The 27,706-nt window shown below is 47.4% G+C and overlaps 1 long non-coding RNA gene across 2 annotated transcripts in view; it reads right to left on the bottom strand.

The window, feature by feature from the left end:
• Nucleotides 1-25,211, bottom strand: part of LOC131504979 (uncharacterized) — a 42,886-nt gene extending 17,675 nt beyond the window's left edge. Inside the window, exons 1-2 of one of the 2 annotated variants that reach the window (XR_009258221.1) lie at nucleotides 24,851-25,211; nucleotides 21,399-21,638 (exon numbers count right to left, since the gene is read on the bottom strand). This is a non-coding gene — a long non-coding RNA (uncharacterized LOC131504979). The remainder of the gene's footprint in view (nucleotides 1-21,398; nucleotides 21,639-24,850) is intronic. The other variant, XR_009258220.1, reaches the window with a different exon arrangement.
• Nucleotides 25,212-27,706: the final 2,495 nt, after the last annotated feature.

Genomic DNA, 27,706 nt, shown 5'->3' with positions numbered 1-27,706 from the left:
ACAACTTCCTGTTGTTTAAGCCACTTGGTCTCTGGTGTTTTGTTATGAGAGCCCCAGCTAAGACAGAGACCAAAAGCTCCAGGGCACCAACACCTCCCAGTGGGGAAGGTATTACTGATCTCTTTAGTAGTTAACCCAGCCTGGAGCTTTTTCTCCCAAGAGCTGGGATGGCTCTCCTGGAGAAGGACCAAGATAAGGCCTCCTAAGTGGGGATCCTGGTGTGGCAGAAGATAGGATATTTCTTTTAAGAGCAGAACTGGGGTGGAAGATGAGAAGAGTCATAAGGATTTGTTGTCACCAGTGTTGTCACCAGTGACTTAGCCCCGGGAGGTGATCTGTCACAGTGTGGAGAAAAAAAGCAATATTGCAGTAATGAAAAGGTTTAAAAAAAAAAAAAAGCAAGGGGAGAAGGATATAGCCAGAAGGGAAGAGGAGCTCGTGAGATCCCAAACAGGGAAAATTTCCCCGTGGCCATTCCTAGGGCAGAAGCTATATGGGAGTCAGATACCCATAACGTGAAACCACTTAGAGCACCCCAGGGCTGGACCAGCACCGATGACATTAGTCCCTGAAAATGCTCACCACCACCTCCCTCACCCCAAGTCCTTGCTCCTGCACCTGAGCCTCATTCCTCACCACCCTAGGAGCAAGGACATTGGCTACAGCAGGGGGGTGAGAGAGCAGGGAAGGGGAGTGGAGATCCAGGGGGTGGGACCAGAGTCTGTGTGGTCTGGGATAGGGCCCATCCTAGGGGAGCACCCTGGGGCTGGAGGCTGGACAGATGGGCAGCAGGGAGGGGACATGAATAAGGAAGAGATGTTCTCACCTAGAGAGTATCTGTAAGTCGGATGTGTAACATCTGAAGTTTTCCAACTGTAGTTTTCAACTTTACTGTGGATCCAAATCACCCAAAATGCAGATTCCCTGGAATCTGTATTTTTCATAAGTCCCCCTCCCCACTGCCCAGCAGTTGAGACATCCCAACCTCAGCCAAAGTCTTCCAAAGGGGCATGTTTATCATACGTTCTGCCTTCAGCAGGAGTTGCCGAGTTGGAAAGCATCATTTTCAACTGTCCCTTATGTTAAGAAGGAGGAGGAGGAGAAAGAGGAGGAAAGGAGGAGAGGAGAGGAGAGGAGAGGAGAGGAGAGGAGAGGAGAGGAGAGGAGAGGAGAGGAGAGGAGAGGAGAGGGGAAAGGAATGAAAATTAAAAACTTCAAAAATTTTTTCAAGTCAGACTGCAGCTCCAGTGACTCTAACCTCTAACCCCCAAAAAAGCATCACAGCAGCTTTCAAGTGTCAATCCAAGTGCTGAGCCCCCTGAATTATCTAACCTTCAGCTTTAAAGAACCAGAGCAAAAAGGTCAGAAGGAAAACTACAGTACGTGGCAGGAAGTTTTTCTGCTTTGGATACTTGAAAGGTAGAAGACTTTCAGAGAGGGACACAGCCGAGAGAAGTCACCCATTTAAAATTAAAGATCCTCAGCCGAGCAAGCCAATTCTTTGAAACAGCTTACTTCTGACTTAATTTGACCTGTTATTGTTTAAATCATTAGGAGGAATCTTTGGAAAACACAGAATTGACCCCCTCACTCCCATGCTTCAAACCTTTTGTCAGCTCCCCAGCATCTGGAACTGCATCCCCCAAAGTGTGACCTGCAGCAATGGCTGTTGGGTAAATAAAGGGCTCCTTGTTGTGAATAAGTTTGTAAAACACTGGGTGAAACCAAGTCAGACAGGTTTTCCTACAGGACTTGTCAGAGCCCTTATTATGCTAATGAGCACCAGCCATTGCTGGGACTGTGATGTGTGCAGCCCTTCCATCCCTGACCTGACCGCCACGGAACCCTTGTTTCAGGACTATGATCCCATGGACCCTGTTTGGGACCAACCCCTTAGTCTGGCACTCAAGGCCTTCCACACCCAGCCCCAACCCCCGTTTCCACATGCGGCCACACGTGACGTCCTAATCGCACCAGCTACTTGCCCTTTACCAAGCCCTTGAAAGGCTTCAATGCCCTGCTCAGGCTGCGCCCACCGCCACGGACACCTCTCCTCCTCCTCTTTGCCATCAAACTTCTACTCATGTTTCAGGCCCTTGCTCAAACACATGGCCTCAATGGACCTTCACCTGCTCCCTCCTGCAAAGGTTAACTGCTCCCCGTTCTGGGCTCTATCACAGAGCTGATCAACCTGCACTGTGATTAGCCCGAGTCTCTCTGTTATTAATTGAGAGCTTCAAAAAGGCTGGGAGTGTGAGCCGACTACGGAAATATGTGTTGGCAATATTAATAGCTTCCATCTGTTGGCACTTCCTAAGGCCAGGCATTATTGTAAGCTCGTGACATGCATTAACACATGTACTCCTCACAACGTCACTTGCTGGGTAAGTACAACTATTATCAATTATTATGATCCCTATCTTAGAGATGAGGAAGCTGAGACTCAGAGAAGTTACCGTGCCCAAAGTCACATGACCAGCGAGGGGCAGAGCAGGCAGGTACCCCTATGCTCTCGAGCACTGTGTCACTTGAGGGCAGCAGAGGCGAGCCAGAGTCCAGGGCTGGCTGACTCAGAAACTACATGAGGGCACCAAGAACTCAGTTCTTGGGGCGCCTGGGTGGCTCAGTCGGTTAAGCTTCCGACTTTGGCTCAGGTCATGGTCTCACGGTTTGTGGGTTTGAGCCCTGCGTCAGGCTCTGTGCTGACAGCTCGGAGCCTGGAGCCTGCTTTGGATTCTGTGTCTCCCTCTCTCTGCCCCTCCCCCTGGTTGTGCTCTGTCTCTCTCTCTCAAAGATAAATAAACATTTAAACAAATTAAAAAAAAAAAAAGAACTCAGGTTCTTTATATCTCTCCGCTGTGCCCTCTCAGTGAATCTGCCCTCGGGCTGGCTCCCCTCATGGTGCCAAGACAGCAGCAACAGTCCCAGGCATCACGGGCAGACACAACAATCTCCAGAGGAAGAAAGGGCACATGGAGTAGAGAAGCTAGAAGCGTCTCTGGAGACAAACAGTTTGACCTCCTAGGTGTATGACCCCAGGCAAGCTAAGAACATGCAAAGATACAGCAAAGATGGAATGGACTGTCTTAAAAGGAGCCCCCCATCTTCTCTCACCCCAGGTTTTTCCCTATAACATTCTTCCATCCCTTCTTGGCCTTTTTTTTAGGAATCAGCTTCAACCTCACCTCCTCCAGGAAGCCTTCCCTGATGACACCCCCCAGGCTGGGTTCAATTTCCTTGCTGTGTGCCTCTGAGCAGTCTGTCCTTGCCTCATTGTTGTACTCACCCCGCAATATTGAAACTACTTGTTTCATTGTCTGTCTTCCACACCAGGCTATGAGCTGAGGGAAAGCAGGGAGCGTGAACCTTGTCACCATCCCCAGTAACTGCTTCAGTGCCCACCACATGCAAGGGCCTTAAATAGTAGCTGCTGGGTGTTCCAGGAGAAGACATAAGGTCACTTAACTGAGGTATAGGAGCGCGAGCTTGGCAATTCAGTTCAGTCATCTTCAGGTGTTGAGGTGGACAATTCGGGCGCATCAGCTTGTCCTTGTTCAAGGGCATGGAGGAGCCTTGGCCTCGTGTCCAAAGAACAAGGTGAGCCATGTGCAAGAAAAATGGCTCCCTAGATTTTCCCCCAGAATCTGGGACAACCTTCCCAAAAGTACAGTCAAGAGTCAAGGGGCGGGGCGCCTGGGTGGCTCAGTCGGCTGAGCGTCCGACATCAGCTCAGGTCACGGTCTCACGGTTCGTTGGTTCAAGCCCCGCGTCGGGCTCTGTGCTGACAGCTCGGAGCCTGGAGCGTGCTCCAGATTCTGCGTCTCCCTCTCTCTCTGTTCCTCCCCTGCTCTCACTCTGTGTCTCTCTCTCTCTCAAAAATAAATACAGATTTATTTTTTTAAGAAAATTGTTTTAATAAAATTTAAAAAAAAGAGTCAAGGGGCAAAGTACAGACTCTTAAGTCATACAAACCCTAGAGGGTCAAGATCTGAATCTGCTGCTTCCCGGCCATGTTTTAGGGCAAGTGTCATCGTCTCTCTGGGCTTTAGTTTCTTCAACTGTAAAATGGGGTTAAAAGAGATACTTCCTCCAAAGGCAGTTGTAAAGATTAAACAGCGTTCTATAGAAAGCCTAAAACATAGTCAACCGCCAATAAACACTGGCTGCTGTTGGCAGTGTGCACATTCGCAGTGACAAAGCAGCACAGAAGCGGTGGCCTGTTTTAGAACCGTATCTCTGGGCCTGGTCTCTGGAGCCCCAAAGAGATTCCCTGCTGGGAACGACATGGTGCACACAGGGTGGAAGGTTCACTGGCCGAGCACACCACTGCCTCTCAACAAAGATGAGCTCATGACGACGTAGACGAGGTCATCGACAACAGCTGAGAAATGCAGGGCAGCGGGCAGGGTCAAAGCCAAGCTCTCTGAGTAATAATGGCTAATTGCATATAGAGCTACGGAAGTGTTTTAGGAATAGAACTCTCCTCAATTTTTCCTCTAGGTCAGTTTTAGGAATCCCTGCTGCACAAGCTGTTAGAGAAGCTCGACAGCATGTTGAAAGGGTGTAGACAAAGGGTCAGGACACTTTGATTCTTGCCCCCGTTCTGCCTGAGGCTTGCTTCCCAACCTTGAACAGGCCCATGCCCCGCTCTGGCCTCGTTAGCCTCGGCGACCTCCAAGCGTCTCCGGGGCCTGCGGCAGGTCTCACAGGGCGGTGGCTAAGACAGCAGCCCTTCCCGGGTTCAAGTCCCATCTCCACCACCTAGACACCGTCACCCTTAGCGGGTCATCTCCAATGTCCCTGAGCAAGTCTCGAGCTTGTATCTCAACTGGGGATTGTAATTGTGCCCACTTCACAGGACCTACCTACCTCTGTTCTCCCACCAGCTCTTATGAGGATTAAAGGAGGTAATTACATAAAGCTCTTAGCCAGTCCCGGCACAGGAGCACTCGATAAGTGGTAGCTGTTATGATTATTTTGAGTCAGTAATTCTCTTGGCACTTTTGATGACAGTGAAGCCCGGGAAAACCTTGCACACACCGTGCATTTGACACAGATGCATAAATCCCCTCCAAACAGGGACATCACAGCCCACAGGGTAGCGAGGGGCTCTGTCCCAGGGCTTTGTAGCTTTCCGCTTCACGCAGCCTCAAAGTGCCTTTGAACCAAACACCTTATCAAGGCCTTTGGCTCTGAGCCTCTGTCACGTTAGGCATTAGCTGCGCTCTGCTACTTAAACTGATGGCTGCTATTCCCAGCAGGAATAGACTCCACCTTAAAAAGAAAAAAAAAAAAAAAGTGCTTGTAGGGTTTGGGAAAGCGACAAGCCATACTTTGTCTCCATTACTAGTTTTCAATGTTCTCCTTTAAAAGGAAAAAGAAAAACTTTTGCTCTGCCAGTGGTTAAAAACCTGGGTGGGAGAACCAGACGTACTTGGATTTAAGTCCAGGCTCTCTACCACTCACTACCCATGACTGAGCACAAGTTACCTCATCCCGCCAAGGCTCCGCCAGAGCGCTTGTAAAAAAAGATTAGAAATAGTACCTACCTCTTGGAGTGGCTGGTGGGATTATATGTGACGATGCAAGTAAAGCTCTTAGCATAATATCCGGTGTGCAGTAAGGACTTAATAAGAAGGGGACATTATTACTGTCACCAAGAAGAGCTAGTGGGGAGATGAATTCACAAATGATAAGGTGGGTGGCCGGTGGAGAATTCTCCTTATGTAACCCACCCATGATGGCGTTTAGCCAGTTGGTAAATGTTACCAAGCACGGACAACCTAAGTGGCTACTGCAGTCCCCCCTAAACTATTATACGATTAACCTACATATCATGTTTATTATTTACTGTTCGTGTCGCCTCCCTAGAATGTAAGCTCCTCGAGGGCAGGGTCTTTGTGTCCTTTGTTCGCTGATGCATCCCTAGCACCCAGCGCAGTGCCTGGCATATAGTAGGTGCTCAGTAAATATCTAAATAGCTGCTGAAGGAATGAATGAAAATACTTTGGAACCTGGAGAAAGTTACAAATGTCTATCATGACTCATAGATAGTTGTTGGTAAGATTCTTTTGCACTCACTGAAAGAGTTTGCATTTAGCTGATAACCTGAGACACAGCCAGACACGCCTCAGACCTGAGGCAACGGCTCACTGCACGCTCCACCTCCAAGGCAAAACACGGCAATAGGTCACGGGGTCTTTGCATTTGGAGGTTCTTCCCCCTTCGGTCCTGTCCCTAAAAGGCTGTGTGTCACAGGGTCCTACCGTGGATTCTCTTCCCTCATGTTCTCCCTCCTGAGCCAGTCCCCTCCCCGGGTGTTAAATACCTCTCCCTGTGCTGGAGCCTCCCGGACCCCTTTGTCTCCACCCAGGGAAGCAAGCTGCTTCCCTGACTTTTCAGCCTGGATGAGCTGTACACAGGACCCGTGCCAAATGAAAACACGGGGCCCCTCGCTCCAACTTTAGTGTGAATTTCAAGACCATGGCAGCAGAGCATTGAACCAAGTGCAGAACCCTTCTGAGCGCAGGGCGACTGCCCAAGGTTGCTAACCCACAAAGCCAGCCTTGACTGCAGCCATGAAACCCAAACCAGTCCGAGGTTTAACGCGCCATCATTCTCCCACGCCAACGCGCTCCTTCTCGTAAGTTCCTCATTCAAAGAACATCCCGCCATCCACCCGGTCAGCCGAGTTACAGTGTGCGACACTTCGCCTCAGCCCCGGCGCCAAAGTCTATGGAGTCCACTTCCCAGAGGCCTCTGCCATCTGTCTGCACAGCTCCTTTCTGCGGCTGCCCTAACCTGGGCCGACAGCCTCCTACCCACTCCTTGCCTCCCGTCTCCCACCGCCTCCAAGCCCTTCCGCAGATCACCACACAGAGATCTTCCTGAAGCGCAAATCCTTACCATGAAGTCCACGCTCTTCGACGTGACAGAGAAGGCCCAGACGATGTGACCTGCTCCAGCGGCGTGTGGTGACCACGCCGAGCTTTGTCTAGATCCTTGCCACGCGCCATTCCTGGTGCCCGAAGCACCCCGGGGCTCCTACTGCTTTCCCCTTCAGTAGTTTCTTCCTCGAAAGCTTCCTTGACCCCCACACCCAGAGGGGTCCCCTCTCCTCCGGGCTCCATTGGCTCTTGTTCCTCCTCATCTCAGCATCGGTCATGAGATGTCTAATCCCTGTTTGCTGGTCCAGTCCCTCAACAGGTGGTAAGCTACTGAGGGTGTCTCCGTGCTCCCCACCACATTCTAGAACCGGCACAGTGCCTGGCTATTTAAGGCCATTGTAGCTCTAACTGGGGCAGAGTCTAAGTAAGAAAATGGAGCGTGCTGACCTTCCAGCTGATGGGCCAAAAATAAACAGCTAAACAAACAAGCTCCATCAACACACCTTCTGCAAAGTCTCTCTAGAAGGGGTAGGAGAGGGCGCCTGGGTGGCTCGGTTGGTTAGGCATCCAAGGTCATGATCTCGCAGTCTCTGGGTTCGAGCCCCATGCCGGGCTCTGGGCTGACAGCTCAGAGCCTGGAGCCTGCTTCAGATTCTGTGTCTCCCTCGTTCTCTGTCCCTCCCCCCACCTACGACCTCTCTCTCTCTCTCTCTCTCTCTCTCTCTCAAAAATAAACATTAAAAAATTTTTTTAAAAAGATATGAGAGACACCAACCACACAAACTTGTGCATGCATTTATCATAGGGCAGGTGGGTACGCATTTAACTCCGGGATGGGGATGGGCAGTCGGAGGGACAATCATACTTCGTTATTTCCTCTCCGATATTCAGCACCACCCTCCACACCCCACTCCTACTCTAAGCTTTTGGGGCAGGGCAGTTAGGACCATCTGGGGCACCATCAAGGCAAGCTCAGGCCCGCCTGAGGTCGGCTAAGTACCATCTTGTTACAGAAACAAGGAGGAGAACAGACCCCTGGACCAGAGGCAAACATTTGTGCTCCCTATGACTTCATTTTCTGGTATCCTGATCGTTTAAAAACTTAAAAAAGAGCAGGATGTCTTTTCTTTACCCGCATACCCAATCATCAAGAATGCTGAAACTGTTTATATCATTTTAGAGGAATAAGATAAGAAAACATCTTAAGAGGAAACATGACCCATACTTTAAGAGATGGACATCATATGCAGGAGAACATTCTGAATGAGATCAATATAAGCAGAGTTCACTGTATTTTAAATAGCAAGACTTAAGTAGGCTTTTATTCATAACGGCAATGGACAGTCCTTTAAATTATGCTGAAGCATCAGGGGGACAAAAGGAGCGAGAGAAGTTAAGTGATGGTCCGGAAAGCCTATCTGCCGGATCCTAAATGAAGCAAAATTGAAATGCATTTTTCCAGAAAGCTAAACAAATTATAAGTAGGAACAATTAGGTAATGACAATTCCGCTAGTAAAAATGCATATATATTTCTGCGTTCCTATTTATAACAGGGCTACAAGGTGTCAGTCCTCCGGTTACTGCCGCACGGAGGCCGAGCTTTAATTTAGGATAAAAATACTCAGGGAACAGGAGCAGGGACTTCGGTCTAGATAGAACGGTAACCCACAGTCAAGATTACCCAGCTAGTTCGTTCCAGATTTTGACCAGGAAGGCACCAGGGAATAAACAGTTCGCCCTGAGAAAGAGGGGATTCTGAACTGCCAAGGAATTGTTCCCATAGTCTAAAAATGCAAATATCGTTTTAGGAGCAACTGTGAGTTGTGTCATCGAAAGGCACCTCAGAGACATGTTTATTTCTTAAGGAAAAAAGAGAAAGAAAGAGAAAAAAACCAGGGAACTTTAGAGCTTCCGTTTGGACTTTTGAGACCGAGTTTACCAAGTAAATGCTCAGCACCATTTTACGGGGCTGCTGGTTAAAGATTCCATTTTGATTTTAATGGGGAGATCAGTGAAATCTCCAACCCAGGCCAGCTCCCACCTCCCCTCCTCCATCTACCAGGAGAACAAAGTATTGGAAGACGCGCGTCCCGGGGAGTCGTCGACATACGTGGATATTTCTAATTTACCGATAGAAAACTCTCCAGTTAAAAAAAAAAAAAAAAAAAAACAGGCCAGCTAGTAATCTATTTAAAACCACGGCTGACATGATAAATGAAACAGAATAAATGTATACAGAGACTGAGCCTCCCCGGGAACGCGGTGGGGGGACCTGAGCGCTTCTGCTGACAGTGACTTTCCCGTCAGTGGCCTGTCTCTCTTGGAGGCAGCTGTCAATCACGGGCCAGCCCGCGCTCCCGGGGGGGTTCATTGTGCCCGCAGACAGTTGTGGAATAACTGCTCCTAGGCGTCGGAGCAGCAGATGGAGTGTATCTGTCAATCATTGTCACTAATTATTAACTTCTGTCACTCAGAGCAAGGCAACATCTCGGCGCCTGATCCGCTGTGATTTGATCTGCCACGCCACCTCCGAGACAGACAGAGCAACCCTTCATTCCGGTCACACTCCCAGCACTTTGCTGGGTCAGCCGGCGTGACTCAGTGTTCTCGCCACCCCGCCCCCGACTGCCTGGCGCACGTGGGTGTGCACGGGCACGCGTGCTTCCCGAGGGCAGCCACCGTGAGGGGCCTCCTCCCTGGGCCCCGGGGCCGGGGGCGCTGCCGCTCATTAATTATTGAGGAAGGACGGTTGTATCTTGGCCGCTGGCAGAGACAGGGCCAAAGTGTAAAAGAAGACCAATTTGGAGGGTTTTCTTCTCTTCACACCACCCTGGGACCGGCGATTATCAGCCGAGTTCACATTGATTATATTCCTCTGATCTTTTCTCAACCCTCTGATTTTGGAGCTGGAGATGTGTCAGCCTGAATAATTAATTAAGGCATCTGTAGCAGGCTTTGCAAACAGGAGTTGCAACCTAAGGGGATATTTGCTACCCTGGGTTCAGAGAGCCTCTCCGTGACAAGACTGGGAAAGGGGCTTAGAGAGCTTCAAGGCCAACCTCCCCCACAGTGGGACATGACCCACCCGAGGTCACACAGCCCACTGCGCCGGCACCCCAGGGAAAGCTCTCGCCGGTGCACATACATGGAGCTCAGGAGCTCCTGGCTGCTGCACCCGCTGTCCTCCACCAGACCGCCTGGGCAGATGGACAAACGTCCCCTGGAGCGGCTGAACAAGCGTTGGCGGCCACCCACTCATGCTCTGGAGTCCAGACTGCTGGGTGCCATTGGATAAGTCACTTTCCCTCTCTGAGCCATGATTTCCTTATCTGCCAAACAAGGATACCTCCAGAACCTTCCTAAAAGGCGGGCTGCAACAGTTCAACGAGAACATTCCAGGTTAAAGTACCCAGCACGGTGCCTGCCCGGCACACTCGAAGGTCTCAATAAATAAAAGCCACGACGGTTCACACCACATCAGTGCAGGGGCTGGTCTCAACTCAAAAAGTAAAAATTGGATTTTAAGATCCACTGGGAAATGCTCATCAATTATTATTTTTTTAAGTGCAAGTGACTATATTGACGTTAGCCAAGCTCTAAGTCTAACAAAGCTAGCTGTAGCTCCCATAACTAGGTCCTCAGGGGCCCGCTTTGGTGGATTGACAAGGATTTGTGGTAAGCATATCAATCGTTTATGTGTAAACAGTAATGCACCTGTGGCTGGGGCTCTTCAAAATCAGTTGTCCTCTTAGGCAACTAAAGCACTCCCCCTCACTTCGGTTGCCATTCCTATTTGCTTTCTCGACGGAAGGGGCTCTGGGGAGTTCTAGCCCAACCCTGATTAGAAAACAAAGCAAATTCCAAATTCTAAAATCACAAAATCTGACCGCATTTGCAAAAGCACCCCACCGGTTCCAGCACCTTCCGGGGATGCTCCAGGCCACCCAAGATGAAAAGCTGGTGCTTTCCCTAACCCCCAAAGATCCCACCAGACCCCCTGCTCCAGTTACAATGCCAGTGTAACAAATTATCCCCAAACAAGGTGGTATAAAACATTCATTTATTATGCTCTTGGGTTCCGCGGGTCAGGAGTTCAGACAGAGCACTGTGGAGGTGGCTCCTGTCTGCTCCATGATCTTGAGCCCCAGGGCTCCTCAGTCATCTGTCTCCTTTGTAGCCCCTTCACATGATCTCTCCAGCACCCAATTAGCGCCAAGGTAGTCAGACTGCTTACACTGCAGCCCAGGTTCCCGATGGGCATGGGGAGGAGAAGCTGGGGAGGGAAGGGGAAGAAGAGGCAGGGGAAGGGAGAAGGAAGAGATGCCACCCGTCACCTTCCATGACCTAACGTCCCAAGTCAGGCAGCCTCACTTCATGCTGCCTTGATCGTACTCTCTTGATCAAGGCAGTTGCAAAGCTCCGGCCAGTTTCAAGAAGAAAATCAAGCTCACATTGTAAGAAGAGCACAGGTCAGATGTATACTGGTGTAGCCATCTTTGGAAATCACAATCTGTCACGCCTGCTACGAGCACTGTCCTGGAGGCTGGAAGCCAGACACGCCATCGTCAGGGAAGGCTCATGACTCCAGCTCTGGAGCTGGGTGAAAAACTGGGATCTGAGTTGAAGATCACACAGAGGACAGACACCCTGAGTGGGAAGAGGTCTTGAGGACACTCCCTTGACATCACGCTCAGACTCTTCTGCACACAGTGGATTCGGTCACAGCCAATGCCTTTGCCGGCTTTTACCCTGCCAGTGCCTTGAGATGAGAGACACCCTCCAGTTCCTGGGATACACCAATCTCCTCCTGCCTCCGGGCCTTGGTGTATTCCATTCCCCCTGCTAGGAATCCTCAGGGCCAACTGGGATGAAATGAATCACAGCATCATATCATGGTCACCTGGCAGAGCCCCACCGTACCCCAGCCTGTGGCTGCCAGCAGCCTTGCTGGAGGAGAACTCGGGTTTATCTGTTCTTTTCTCTACAGGCTCTATATGGGTTCCTTCCGGCTCCCGGCCAATAAACAGTAAGACTTGCTGTCTAAACAACATCCGGTTCTGTGGAGTCTCCAGTTTTATGCCCCAAGTGTATTCACGCCCTCCTGCTCGGGTGACCAGACCTGGGGCTTCATGCAGACATTGTCCACTAGAACTTTCTGCGATGATGGAAGTGTTCTGTGCTATCCAATTCAGTAGCCATGAGCCACCCATGGCTACTGGGTACTTAAAATGTGGCTAGTGCAACTGAGGAGCTAAATTTTCATTTTAGCTTGCTTTGATTAAATTGAACTTAAATTGGATGAGCCCTCGGTGTTGTATGGAAACCAATTTGACAATAAATTTCATATTTTAAAAAAATAATAATAAAAATAAAAATAAATAAATATATTGAACTTAAATTTAAGCAGCTGCATGTGGCTAGGTGCTACCATATTGGACAGCACAGATTTCCATTTTTCAGCCCTTAGAGCAGATTCTAAGTCCTAAGGCAGAAAAGAGACTTTCAAAAGAGGTTGCTCAAGGACAACCCTACCGATGACAGGCTCACCTCTGTGCCTCCAGTCCCCATGGGTCCTGAACAGCTTGGACATCACTTAAAGAAGGGGAAAGAAGAAATTACAAAACGTAACCCTTCCCTACTGATTGCTCCATTCAATCCAGTCTTTTCTGAAAATTATATTCAGACTGCTTCTCTCGCTAAATATTAGAAGGTCGGGGAGCTGGAATTCAGCATCAGAAATCCAACAGGCTTCTTCCCTGAGCATCCTCTCCATCATCCCAGCATCTGCCCAGAAAGCAGAAAACATCCCGGGCCAACTGTCTGTCCTTTAATTCTGAGAGACCAGACTGCAGGAGCCCCCCTGCAGGTGCCCCCCACCCCCCCGCAAGTAGTGGAGCGTGTTACCAAAGGCATCTGAGAACACCGGGATGGGCCATCGACTTCATCTGAGGCTGACCGGGGCTCTAGGCAGAACTAATGGCTCAGTTATAGACCTCATTAGCCAGGTGGGATTTTAGCCTTTTCCTTACTGTGATTTGGGGCTGGGGCGGGGGATGGGGGTCCTCCCTCTACTACTGAGGGGAAGGAATTCTGCAACAAGGTTAGATTACTTGCCATTTCTGAGAGGGAACAAAAATCAATTAAAAAAAAAAAGAGTCAGGGAGAGGGTAAAAAATGAATTTCTTCATCGTGTGTGCTGATCACTTAAGATAGGATTTTCCCCTGCGGGGAATACCTCAAAGAGTAACAGTACTTCTGGGGCATTTGATAAGGAAAAAAGTTCTCTCTCTGTGGCGATTAACGTTGCCATCTCCCACTTTTTCCTGCAAAAGGGGCTCAGAACTCTTCCATTCAGTCTCCAGCTTGATGTAGCCTCCTGGACTCCCCGACTCCCTCACTTCGGGGTGCTCAGCTGGGGGGAGGAACCAGCGCGCCAGGCTCACCGTGGACAAACGCATGCCCTTCAGACAACACAAATGCATTCTGTCCCTCCAGCAGACCTTTCTGGGGGAAAACCTGGCCATCATTCCCCCCGGATGAATCTCTTCCTAGAAGACAAGGAACCAACTCCCCGACACCAAGCCTCCCTGCCCCTCCCCCAGTACTTAGCCAGAAGCTTCTAGCACTGCAAGCAAGTCTCTCTGTGCTCTCATAACCTCTGACAACTCAGATCGCTAACCATATTTCCGTTGGAGAAACTTTTATAAAATATTACAATCAATTCAATTGCATTAACACATTTGAACCTCGAAGTTCAACACAGTGGAAAACACAATACTTCTCTATTATATCAGGTGTCTGGTCAGATATATATCACACGAAACTGAAACCAGAGGCACTGGGGGACCCTGTTTATCCCAACTTAGCAAGAGGAATTATCTGACAGTTGGAAATGAAAAACTACTAATAAACATTACGGTTTATTGAAAAGTTTAAACAATAAGATTAAGGGAACTTCTGCAATATTAAGAAATGTATATTATCCTACTTTACCTTGCTTGGGGAATTCCTCAAGGATTTATTATTCTGTTACACCACCAAAAAGCCTGTGTTATGTTAAGGGATTCTGCCTTCCTGCCTGCATTCCGCATGAATCTAAAATTAAGAGGCAATCTTTCTTTAGCACATTGTACTTCCCTAAATTAGGTTTGGTTTCCAGAGCAGAATTTGGAAGTCAGTGGGTTTTTTTTCTCCGGGTACCAGTGGCCCCTAATAATAAACGCTCTAGAGAAAAGAGTCCCCTGTCCTGTAGTGCTTTTGCTGTGGGCACTGAAATGCATACCTGTAAGGCCTCTGAGGATACTGGGAAGGGAAGCTAACCTCTAGGGCTGGAAGCCCAAGGTACAAAGAGAGGGAGAGGAGGCCCAGGCTGCTGCTGGAGGGGTCAGGCCTTTGGCCAGCCAGGAACAATGAGGTCCTCTGGAAGCTGTGTTTTGGGCTTCCAGAAAGCAGCCTCCAAAATCCTCACAGATGGCAGCGAGTTGAGTGGCCTTGGCCCATAACAAAGTCCTGCTTCCTGAATTCCCTTGTTCCCTGCTCTCACAGCTCACCTCTCAGAAGGTCTCTGCTTGGCCCCCAACGGCAGGCCAATTTCTCTCTCCAGGCATGAGGACTTTCAGGAGAGGCAAGCCAGAGTGTTGCTGTCCGGATCTAAAGCTCCAGATGGGAAAAGATGGCCAGCCAGCTAACAACATCTCGAGACTCCCGATTCCTCCACTCTAAATTTGGGGGGGGGGGGGGGGGGGGGTATTGATAATGTAACACAGGTGCAGTCCCAGCCTGGGGTTTACATACGTATCTACATACATGGGGACTTTTCAAGCCTTCCCAGGATGTGACTTGAGTCCCCAGACTCACGTGCCTGTGCTCCAGATTCTGTTCCCCTTGATGTCTGTGTTCTGTCCCACATCCCCCCCAGGTGCAAAACTCAACCCCTTGACCAGAGTCCCCTGGAAATCTATGCACACCGAGCACTTGACGAGTTCCAGTAGAATTTATGAAGATTTGGGAGCGGCATGAGAAGTGGGGAGAGGGAGGGGCCGCATCAGGCAGCACAAAGCGTGCCCCCACGCGTCCCTCAGTCCCAGCTTACCGAGCATCTCACAGCTGCCAAGCGGCCATGAGGATCCCACCACCCCAACGATGCCTCCTCTCCCAGGCACCCATGTCTTTGAATTGTTTCTGCACCCTTAATCATCCACACCTGCAGCCTCCCAGGGGGGACAGCTTTAGGGATCGGGGCTGATGGTACAGCCAGATCTCCCTCCCGTGCTGCTCATGGGACACTGCCAGTGGCTAGGATTTAAGGCTTCTCTCCTCCACATTGCTAATTAGCACCTGCAGAAGGTGATTCTATAATCCTGGTGGTGTTCGTGCCAGCCCAGCCTGAATAACAGGGTGCTTGGATCCAGATGGAGAGGATCCATGTGGAAGTCCGGGGCAAAGAGACGGGCATGATTTTCTCAAGGACACTTGACTCCTTAGGTAGCCTCTAGAAATCTTTGTGTTTCCAAGTTCGGTTTACCGCCACTGCAGAATGGGCAACATTCTCTGTCCATATTGGCTCTGGTTAGATATTCACTGGCATCTTTTACTACTTTTGTCTCAGGATGGCTTTATCTCACCAACCTGCTCCTGCGGGCTGTTTGATTCTTACCCCTCCCTCCCTTACAATCTAATTAACTACAGGCCTTTATGCCTCTTAAATGGCCCCCTCAGGTGGAGGTGTGAGGGCAGAGCTTGGCTCCCACAGGTTAGCTTGTTGAGGACTTGCTTTCATCCACTATGTTCATGTATGTTGGAAATGTCCCCAAATGCATTTTAATCTCCATCTGCCATTATAGGGAAATTTTCCCAAATTTTTTTATTATTACATCTTGTAGTTCTAGAATATAACGTTTAACCATCAAACCTCAAGACAGGCTTGTACATCAAGCTCCAAATCTTTCCTCTCTTGGAAATTTTTGCATCGTAAATCATCAGCTGAACACCCAAAAATGCAAAGGTTCGCACTGGTCCTCAACTGTGTTCTCTTTGTCCCCAGCACAATGGAATGAACATGCAAACCTGACTTTCCTCAGGCCCCCAGGAAGCCACCAGGCAGCTGCATTTCTAGTCTAAGGAAGGTCTTTTTGCCAAAGTGGACACTCCAATGATGCCCGCATATCTGATTTACAGAATTGGGGGGAAGTAGTCAATGAGGCCAAATATAACAGAAACCTCCTGCATCCACAGCAGGACCCACTCACAGTGACATGTGTCCCTGGCCCTGTAGCCATAGCCCCCAGATCATCTCTAAGGTGGAAACCTCTAAACCCAAGCACACTCTGTGCTTCGTGGGAAAGACAGGGGTGAGCTGCAAGGTGAGGCAGGTGCTAAAAACAAGGGTTCTTCTGGCTAAACGTCAGGAAAATCCTTCCTGCTTCACAGAATCTCTGGGTGAAAAGAAACAGCATTTTAGCCCATTATTGTACCCATTTCACAGATGGGAAAACTGAAGCACAGAAAAGCAGTTACCTGCCAGAGATCACACTATTGTACTATGGAATGTGTTATTAGTTCTGTCCACCTTTTTTTTTTTAACGTTCATTTGTTTTTGAGAAAAAGAGAGGGCAAGTGGTGAGGAGCAGAGAGAGAGAGAGGGGACACAGGATCCAAAGCCAGCTCTGCACTAACAGCAGAGAGCCTGATGTGGGGCTTGAACTCACGAAGCGTGAGATCGTGACCTGAGCTGAAGTTGGACGCTGAACTGACTGAGCCACCCAGGTACCCAGTTCCATCCACCTTCAAAGACCTTTCCACTAGTTAATCACAGTCCCCCACCTCACTCCCCAGACACCCCCGTCATCCACTGCCTGAATCCCTACCGCAGTGTCCATATCTAGTGGCCGTCCTGCCTCTTCTCAAACACCTGCTGGGATAGAAGGCTCACGCCCTTCCAAAGCATCCTCTGTCCCCCCTCCACCTCCCACGCTTTCTTGCCTCTTCAGTGGGGAGAGCCAGGAAGCCATCCATACCCCCCCCCCACCCCACCCTGCTGAGGCAGGATGATAAGAGGAAAGTCTTAAACCCAGCTTCTAAAAAAATTAACTAGCTGGGGTGCCTGGGTGGCTCAGTGGGTTGAGCATCAGACTTTGGCTCAGGTCATGATCCCACCGTTTGTGGGTTAGGGCCCCACATCGGGCTCTGTGCTGACAGCTCAGAGCCTGGAGCCTGCTTCCGATTCTGTGTCTCCCTCTCTCTCCGCCCTCCCCTGTTCACACTCTGTGTTTCTGTCTCTCAAAAATAAATAAACATTTAAAAAATGTTTGTAATTAACTAGAATCATTCAATACAAGAAGAAAAAAAAAAAAAAAACAGAAAATCCAGCAACATCCAGGAACCTAGCCTGCTCCAGAGCACTTATCAGCTTCACACCTTCAAGGAAAGCAGGGAGCAGGGCAAGGAAATGAGTGACAGAGAAGATGTCGCGCCTGGTACCTAATCTCTGTGGGTCCGAGCAAGTCTGACTGCACCCATCTGGAAGACGGCTCCTATCACCAACCCAGCTGAACTTCCAGGGGAACTTGGGCTGGCTCTTCTCACATCCTCACCCTGTGTCTAGGGGAAACGATAAGAAAAAGCTGCTCCCAAGGAAAGGACACGAATTCTGTGGATTGACAGAGCACTGCAAGTGTTTGACTGATTCCACTTGACTGAGGGGTTAGAACCAGCTTCACCATAGTGTCTCCCACAAGCTTACTGTGTACCAGGCTCTCAGCTGGTATCCTCACCCGGCACTGCATCCATCCCCTAACTCCCCCTGGGAAGTAGATACTATTACTGTCCCCGGGTCATAGATGAGAATTTGAAAGCCGTCTTTGTCTCTTTACCGCGCCCCAGGCATTTGGCTCCTGGAGCCCCAGCTGCCCCCACGCTGCCAGAAAATGGCAGAGCTAGAATGTGGCCCCGCCAGGGTTCGGAGCCTGTGCTCTTAACCAAGAGCTGTGCTGCCCCAGCATATTGTGGCTACAGCATATTGTGTGATGACCACACAACGGGTAGTATGCCTGCTAGTAACGTTTATTTATTTTTTTTATGCCAAAATCAACCAACCGACAGACAGAAAATCATACAGAAACCACAAGTCCAAAATCGCCGGGTCAGAGCCCAGGATGCTAAAAAAAAAAAAAAGCTTCTGAATCCATTTTCAACGCCAGTATAACATTAAAAACTCACAAAGGAAAAACCCAACATGAAGCTGGTTTGTCTTACTTATGAATAGTGATTAACAATCTAAATAGAGGACGAGCGACCAGAGTGCTGCCACATATTAGAAGGTCAGCATACAGGGCCACCTGGGTGGCTCAGTCGGTTGAGCATCCGACTTCGGCTCAGGTCATGATCTCACAGCTCTGAGTTTGAGCCCTGCATTGGGCTCACTGCAGTCAGCGCTGAGCCCACTTTGGATCCTCTGTCTCCCTCTCTCTCTGCCCCTTCCCCTCTTGCGTTCTGTCTCTCAAAAATAAATAAATCTTTAAAAAAAAAAAAGAAAGAAAGAAAGCCAGCATACCATGACTACATGGAGTTCATCCCAGGAATGCAAGGCTGGTTCAATTTTAGAAAATCTGTTACTGTAATTCACTATAACAACAAATAAAAAATAATAATAAGGATCATCTTATAGATGCTAGAAAAGAATTTATATATTTCAACATTCTTTCCAGATTTTAAAAACAGAAAAAAAAAACCTCTTAATAAAATAGGAATAGATGGGTATTTCATGAACATGATTTACACACCTTGGGCATCAAAACAAAATCCAGACCACACTGAGTGTTGACAAGGACACAGAGCAAGCAGAACTCCCACACATTGTTTGTGGACATGCAAAACACGTGGAGAAAAGGTCTGGGGGCACCTGGGTGGCTGAGTCGGTTGACTGTCTGACTCTCGATTTTGGCTCAGGTCATGATCTCAGGATTGTAGGATCAATCCCTACGTCAGGCTCCACACTGAGCATGGAGCCTGCCTGGGATTCTCTCTCTTTCCCTCTGCCCCTCTCCCCTGTTCACACACTCTCTCTCAAAAAAAAAAAAAAAAATTAAAAAGGGAGAAAATGTCTGTTACTTTCTTATAAAACTAAATATACACCAACCTTGCAATCCAGCAATCCTACTCCTTAGAATTTTCGCAAGAGAAATGAAAGCAAATATCCCAAAAAGACCTGCACATAAATGTTCATAATACTATTATTCATATTAGCCCCAAACCGGAAAGGACCAAACAACAGGATGAACTGGTTAAACAAATGGTGATATAGTCATATAATGCGTGTCTGAATCTGCTCAGGCCGCCATAACAAAATACCATAGACTGGGCAGTTTAAAGAACTGAAATGTATTTTCTCATGGTCCTGGATGGAGGCTGAAAGTCCAAGAAGACAGTACTAGCATGGTCAGGTTCTGGTGAGAGCTCTGTTGTTGGATTGCAAATGGCCACCTTCTCCCTGCATGCTCACATGGAGGAGAGAGACAACAAGCTCTCTGGTGGGGCACTGATCCCATCAGACCAGGGCTCCACCTTAATGACCTCACCTAACCCTAATTGCCTTCCAAAAGCCCCATAGTCAAATACCATCACATTGGGAGTTTGGGCTTCAACATGTGAATTTGGGGGGAGATGCAAACATTCAGTCCATACCGATGAAACAATATTCAACAATAAAAAGAACTATTGATATCTGTGGCAACATGGATGAGTCTCAGAAACACGCTTTGTGAAAGAAGACTTACACAAGAGTACAATCCCTTTTGTATCAAGTTCTAGAATCGGTAAAACTGATCGGTGGTGGGAAAAAAATCAGAACTGTGGCTGCCTGAGGTTGGGGGATAGGGACTGAATTGGGAAAGAGTACAACAGAACTTTCTGGAATGATAGCAATATTCTAAATCCTGATAAGAGTTTGGGTTACACAAGAACATGAATTTATCAAAACTCATAGAATGGCATACTTAAGATTTGCGCATTAAGTTGTATGTAAATTTTACCTCAAAAAAAAAACAAAAACAAAAGCAAATATTGACCTCTGGTTAATGACATGTATGCTGAAATTTTTGGAGGTAAAGTGTACTGATGTCTTCAATTTACTTTGAAATGCATCAAAAATAAATAAATAAGATGGATTGATGGATGGAAGGGAAGGGTAGATGGATAAAAATGTAATAAAACGAGTATAATGAAATGTTAATTGTAGCCAAGTAGGAGCTGGGAATGAGTGTTCCCTACGCAACTCTTTCAACTTTTCTGTATTTGAATTTGTTCATAATAAAATGTTAGAGGAAAGAACCAACTTCATACTTCACAGTAAAATGCTAGAAGCCCTGCCATTAAAGTCAGAAATAAGTCAAGAATACTTTCTATCACCAGTATTATTTAATTTCTTTCTGAAAGTGCCAGCAAGGTTACAAACTCAAATGCCTTCAGGGGTCATGCAGGTAATTTTTAAAAGTGAAGATAATTAGGTTTTTAAAAACAGACACTAGTTAGAGGCACCTGGGTGGCTCAGTCAGGTGAGCATCTGATTTCAGCTCAGGTCATGATCTCGTGGTTTGTGGGTTCGAGCCCCGCGTCGGCCTCTGTGCTGACAGCTCAGAGCCTGGAGCCTCCTTTGGATTCTGTGTCTCCCTCTCTCTCTCTGCCCCTCTCCCGCTCACACTCTGTGTTTCTCTCTCTCAAAAATAAAAATTAAAAAATTAAATTAAATTTAAAAAATAGGGACTGGCTAAACTCTAGAATCAGGACCTATCTCAGGGCAGAGGCTCATGCGCTCCAGTGTATTTTTCCCGGCAGGAATACCAGCCCAGTGTTGTCTAACCACCTAAAATTTCAAGTGAAGCTGGAATTTCAGCTTTAATATATGGGCACAAACTCGATTTTTTTTAAAAGATGGTTGAATTATTTTGCAAATACAGAAAATACACCTGGTCCTACAGCAGTTAGTTTTCAACCTCCATTCTAGCAAATAGATAAGAATAAAAAGGAAAAAAGGAAAGGTAAACCCAAGAGAATCAACTAAAGATCTATTCAAAAATCCAAGAGCTTCAGTAAGGTGACTGATTACAGACATAATACATAAAAATTGATAGCTTTCCTATACATAAACCACAAACTATTAGAAAATATACAGGAAGGGAGGAAACCTCATTTATAATAGTAAAATAAAAGGAAATAAACCTAATAAGAAATGCACAGGATCTATGAGTAAAACATTAAAACTCGACTGAGGGTGTAACAGAAAGCATAGGCTAGGGGCACCTGGCTGGCTCAGCTGGTACAGCGTGCAATTCTTGATTGCAGGGCTGTGAGTTCAAGTCCTATGTTGGGCATAGAGGAGAGAAAGAAAGGGGAGGGGTGGGAAAGGAGGGAAGGAAGGAAGAGAGAAAAAGAGAGAAAGAAAAGGCTAAATGTTGCAGAAACAACCACCACCAAAATCTCAGTGGCTTAACACAACACAAGCTTATTTTTCTCACCTGAACTCAGCTGTGTATCTGGGTGAGTGATGGAGACAGTTGTCCTCCACGTGTGGCTCAGCAATAGGCTTGCCTTCATCCCGTGATGCCTCATGCTCCCGTGATCACCAAAGCAAGGGAAAAGAACGCAGAGAACCACGCTTGGGTTTGTCACCGCCTCAGCCCCAAAGTGTCACATGTCACCTTTGGTCATATTTCACCAGCCAGAACCAGGTATGTAGCCCTGCCATGTACAAGAAGCTGCAAAACGTACAAGGAATGAATTAAATACTTGCTGAGAATTTACTGCGCCTGCCCCAGAGTAAATGAAAGTCATAATGTGATCTTGATTTAAAAGACTCACGGAAGATATCAATTCTCCCTAGTTAATGCTATAAGTGTAATATAATCCCAATTAAAGTACCAACAGGAGGGGAGGCTGGCTGGCTCAGTTGTGGAACATGTGACTCTTGATCTAGGGATGTTGAGTTCGAGCCCCACGTCGGGTGTAGAGAGGACTTAAAAATAAATAAATAAAGTACCAATGGATATTTCTTGGAACAAAACAAGTAAATCTTAAGTTCATGTGAAAAAAGAAACATGTAAGTATAGCCAGAAAAATTCTGGCAAAAGAAATAGTAATGGGTATGGGGACTAGCCCTACTACATACGAAAACATATTTCAGAGAATCAGTAATTAAAATAATTTGGTACTGGGGGTGCCTGGCTGGCTCGGTCAGAAGAGCGTGTAACTCTTGATCTCAGAGTCATGAGTTCGATTTCCATGTTGGGTGTAGGGATAGATCACTTGAATAAATAAATAAAAACTTAAAAAAAAAAAAACAATTCAGTACCAAATCATGAATAGACAAACCAATCAATGGAAAGAATAGAGGGTCTAGAAATAAACACATATCGAAATTTGGTGTATTAAAAAAGCTGGCATTTCAAAACAATAAGGAAATTTTTTACTATTTTATAACTAGTGTTGGGACAGCTGGCTATGCATACTGAGGGGAAAAGTCAAATCCTGACCTCACTTCCTATACTAAAACGTATTCTGGATAGATAAAGGATCTAAATATTAAATAAAACTATAAAAATACAAAAGAAAACATGAAAAACATTTGAAATTTTGAAAAGATTTTAAGATCTAAGTGAGATACATGTTCCATGAATTATTTCAAAACTAACAAATATAACTACACAAAAGTTTGAAAATGTCTACCAGACAAAACAAATACAAAAGCAAGAGAAAATGGCAAACTGAGAGAAGGCTAATGTCCACATGATGTAAGAACTTTCAGAGATCGAGAAGATGTCCAACAACCCAACAGAAAAATGGTAAAAATAAATTAATTAATTAAATTTAAGAAAAAGAAAAATGGTGACAAACAAAAAAAAAAAGGAATAGAAATCACTTTTAAACACCTGACAAGATGTTCGGCTTCAATCATCATGAAATACTGCAACAGATTATTATTTTTCATCTATCAGATTGGCAAAAAAAAAAAAAAATTTAGTGTAACAATACCATTTGCAGGTGGACACAAGAAGATGCCAACATATGCTCATGTACTGTCAATAGGAGTGTAAATTCGTGCAAGTTCTTTGAAGGACAAATTGGCAAGAAGTTGAAAATTTTCAACCTACGTGTCCTTTGATGCAGCGATCTTTTTGTGTTTTTTTTTAATTTTTTTCAACGTTTATTTATTATTGAGAGACAGAGAGACACAGAGTGTGAGCAGGGGAGGGGGCAGAGAGAGGGGGAGACACAGAATCCGAAGCAGGCTCCACGCTCCGAGCTGTCAGCACAGAGCCGGATGTGGGGCTCGAACTCACGAACTGCGAGATCATGACCTCAGTGGAAGTAAGATGTTTAATCAACTGAGCCACCCAGGCACCTCTGATACAGCGATTTGACCTCTAAGAATGTTTCCTACAGGAGGCGCCTGGGTGACTCAGTCGATTAAGTGACCAACTTCTTAAGCAACCGACTTCGGCTCAGGTCATGATCTCGCGGGTTCGTGAGTTTGAGCCCCGTATTGGGTTCTGTGCTGACAGCTCAGAGCCTGGAGCCTGCTTTGGATTCTGTGTCTCCTCTCTCTCTCTCTCTCTCTCTCTCTCTCTCTCTGCCCCTTCCCCACTCATGCACTGTCTCTCACTTGCTCTCAAAAATAAGTAAAACATTAAAAAAAATTAAAATTAAAGAATGTTTCCTACAAATACACTCACAAATGTGTGCAAAAAGTACGTACGAGAGTAGTCACTACAGCTTTATGCGATCGCCAAAAAAAGAAAAAGAAAAAAAAAACCCTGAAAGCCCTAAACATGCACCAATAGGATAGTTAAATACATCAGAAATACAGTAAATGTTGTATAAAGAGACGCTAATAAAAGCAGATGCCCAAGGTGGGAGAGGAACCCCCACAGAGGAGACAGGGACTGGAATCGACTTCTCAATGCATTCTTATTTCTACTATTTTGATGTTTGAATCCTTTGAATGTATTATCTATTGCAAAAAGCAAAACTGAATTTTAGAACAACAAGAAAAAGAATGAATCGATCTATCTCTGCCAATACAAAACGATCTGCAAATATAATGTTAATTGGAAAAAGCAAGCTACAGAAGCCTATCTCGTATGCCACCACTTGTATGGGAAAGCACAGGCACTGCAAATGTCTAGAAAGATACACAAAAACTGCTAACAAGGGTTTCCTCTGAAAGGAAGCTGGAAATCTGGGACGGTAGAATCACTTTTCACTTCATAGCCACTAGTACTTGTTTTTAACCAAATATATATAATTTCAATGCTTTGATCCCCAGATCAAAATAATTGGGGTAGAATCACCAGGAAGAAATCAGCAGAATCCCACAGAAGCACTGAAGTAGACTTTGTGGGAAAAGAACTACCAGAGCAAGGAAAGGGCCCCCTACCAGAATTCAGTGACCTGAATGATCCACCTGGCTGGGCACTGAGCTTTGGGAGAAGGGCGAGACTTCCAAGTCAAATCCACCCAGCTTCACCCCTGCCTTTGCTACTTGACTAGCTGTGTGGCCTCAGGCAGGTTCCTTCACCTCTCTGTGCCCCTTTCTTCATTAATTCAAGGGAATTATTACACTTGCCTCTATTATAATAACTTTAAAAAATGACACCGTACAGGTAAGGTGCTTATGCAAAAGCCTGGCATGTAGCAAGTATTTAATTCGTGGCAACAGAAGAAAGGTTATATTGGCTATTGTACCCTGATACCCTGGAATATCACAGGACTTTTGGGGAGAATTAGATCGAGCTAGGCCTGATAACCTGGTTAAGATCTCCAGTCACATTCTTACTTCAAAAAAAGCAAGTGAGAGACCAGAATGTTTATCAGGATTGCATTTAGGGGTGAGGGAAATAAACTACGATTCCCTTTTGATTTTTGTTTTAAATCCAATTGTCATGAGCATTAAAAAAGTCGGCGGGGCTACCTTCCGATCTGTAAAGGCTGGATCTCTCTGGAGAGATTTGCGAAGGACGGGTTGGAGGGACGCCGGCCTTTTACTTTCTGCATTCGCCGTCTTGTTTGGGCTCTTCTCCACTAGCGTCCGGCGCCCTTTGGATTTTCAAAGCCAAGGCTTTTTCATTAGAAAATGACTGGGAACGAGGAGTGCGGCGGGCGCAGGCCCGCCGCTCGGCCCGGGGCCCCGGAGCGCGCAGCCCGCGGCAGGCCCGGCGCCCGCTGCGCCCGCGGGCCGCGCCACCGCGCCATCAGCGCCGCCATCAGCCGCGCCGCGTGCGGCCCCGCGTCCCGCTGCTCCCGGCCGCGGGCCCCCGGCGGCAATAATGAGCCACGGCGGCGTGACCGCGGCCCCGGGCTGCGCCGCCGCCAGCCGCGCGGGCGCCGCATTAGCATTTTAGACGCCTCCCTGTTTGTTCTTTTGTGTCAGTTTCCAGCCCGAACGCGCCGCGCGTCCCGGGCCGCGGACTGAGCGCTGGGGCCACGAGAGCGGAACGCAGCGGCCCGCGGCTGCCTCTGGGGGGCCCCTGCAGTCCGCCCTGTCCGGCCAGACCCCCCACTTTGGGACGGCGTGCCAGGCAAGGAGAGGCCGGAAGGGCCCGGGGCAGGGGCGAGGCCTCGCCCCACAGCCTACCCCGACCGGGGTCTTCTCCCCGGGAAGCCTCCTGCCCTCCGTCCCTGCAGCTCCGGACCTGGCGAACAGGCTCTGGCGCCAGGCGTGGGTTTGAGTGCAATGATACGGGGCCCTGGTGTACAACCTCTTCTATGTGTGCCTCAGTTTCCCCACCCTTACAGATGAAGCTGGGTACGTATCTCACAGGAGTCCATGCTTGTGAAAGCACTTATCTCAGTGCTTGACACGTTATCTAATTTATTCTTCAACAACCCTGAGAGGTGGGTATTAATACTGTCACGGTAAACGGGGCTCCGAGGGGTGAAGTGGCAGAGGTCTTGACAGCCAGGAAGCTCGCGCACTGCCAGGGGAAGCAGCCGGGAGCAAAGTCTGTCCCGGAGGTAGACTGAGGCGTGCACTTCGTAGGACTAAAGTTTTCTGGCCCAGGAAGGTTCGCAGGAACGAGTGAATTCAAAAGAGGAGGCTGGAGAAGGAGCCTGTGCTCCGGGTGGCACCTTTTAAGAAGAAGCTAAGGAGCCCTGAGGTTCGGGTGTATGCGTGCAGGCACCTGGTGTCCCAGCATCAGCGGGAATGGCTGTCTCTTCCTACCATTCATGCGTCATGTGTGGCTGAGCACTGCAATTGCCTGGGGGTGACGGGAGAAAGGGGAGGGGGCCATACGTACCACAAATCAAGTCAGTGTCACACTGGCATAAGGATAGACATACAGATCAATGGAATAGAATCAGAAGTCCAGAATTAAGTGTTGACATTTGTGGCCAGTTGATGTTTGACAAAGGTGTCAAGATATCTCAGTGGGGAAAGACCACTTGTTTGAACAAAGGGTACTGGTACTACGGGGTAGCCACACCATGGTGTACAAAAGTTGACTGAAAAAGGATCGTAGGCCTAAATGTAAGAGCTGAAACTGTAGAACTCAGAAGAAAACATGGGAGTAAATAGTTGTGGCCTCGGGTTAGGCAGTGGTGTCTTAGGTACGATACCAAAAGCTCACAAGCACAAAGAAGAGAAGCTGAATTGCTCCAAAATTAAAAGCCTCCATGCTGCAAAAAGGGAGGAAGGAAGGAAGGAAAGAGAGGGAAGGAGGGAGGAAGGAAGGAGAGAAAGAAAGGAAGAACAAAGAGAGAAGGGGAGGAAGAGAGAAAGAGAAAAAGAAAGAAAGAAAGAAAGAAAGAAAGAAAGAAAGAAAGAAAGAAAGAAAGAAAGAAAGAAAGAAAGAGGAAGGGAGAGAAGGGGAGGGCAGAAGGAAGGAAAGAAAGGGAAGGAGGGAGGAAAGAAGGAAGGAAAGAGAGGGAGAAAGAAAGAAAGAAAAAAGTGAGAAAGAAAAAAGAGAAAGGAAGGAAGGAAAGAGGGAAGGAGGAAGGAAGGAAGGAGAGAAAGAAAGGAAGAACAAAGAGAGGGGGGAGGAAGAAAGAAAGAAAGAGGAAGGGAGAGAAGGGGGAAGGAAGGAAGGAAAGCAGGAAGGAAGGAGGGAAGGAAGGAAAAGGGAGAAAGAAAAGAAGGAAGGGAAGAGAGGAAGAAAGGGAAGGAAGGAAGGAAGGAAGGAAGGAAGGAAGGAAAAGAAAGAATGAAAAAAGCAAGAAAGAAAAAAGAGAAAGAGGAAGGAAGGGAGGAGGAAGGAAGGAAAGACAATCCCCACAAATAGGGCAAAATATTTGCAAATCACATATCTAGTGTGGAACTTGTATCTACAATATATAAAGAACTCTTACAGCTCAATAATAAAAAGACAACTGAATTTTCTAAATGGGTAAGGAATATAAACAGACATTTCTCCAAAAGAGGTATACAAATGCCTAATAAGCACATGAAAAGAAACTTACATCATTAGTCATTAGGGAAATGCAAATCAAAACCACAAGGAGATACCACTTCGCACCCACTAGGATGGCGATAACCAAACAGACCCACAGCACAGGCAGAAATTAGAGCCCTCAACACTGCCAGGAGGAGCACAAAATGGTGCAGCCATTGGAAAACAGTTAAACAGAGTTACCATTGACCCAGCATCTCTACCTCTAGGTATCTATACTCAAGAGGACTGAACACATAGGTCCACACAAAGACTTGTATGCGAATGCTCACAGCAGCGTTTTTCACAATAGCCAAAGTGGACAAAAAAGTTCATCAACTGATGAATGGATGAATCAAATATGGATACCTGCACTGTGGAATATTATTCAGCCACAATAA

Source organism: Neofelis nebulosa, chromosome 2 (assembly GCF_028018385.1).
Source record: "Neofelis nebulosa isolate mNeoNeb1 chromosome 2, mNeoNeb1.pri, whole genome shotgun sequence".
Taxonomy (NCBI): domain Eukaryota; kingdom Metazoa; phylum Chordata; class Mammalia; order Carnivora; family Felidae; genus Neofelis; species Neofelis nebulosa.
This window is presented reverse-complemented; position numbering and strand designations above follow the sequence as displayed.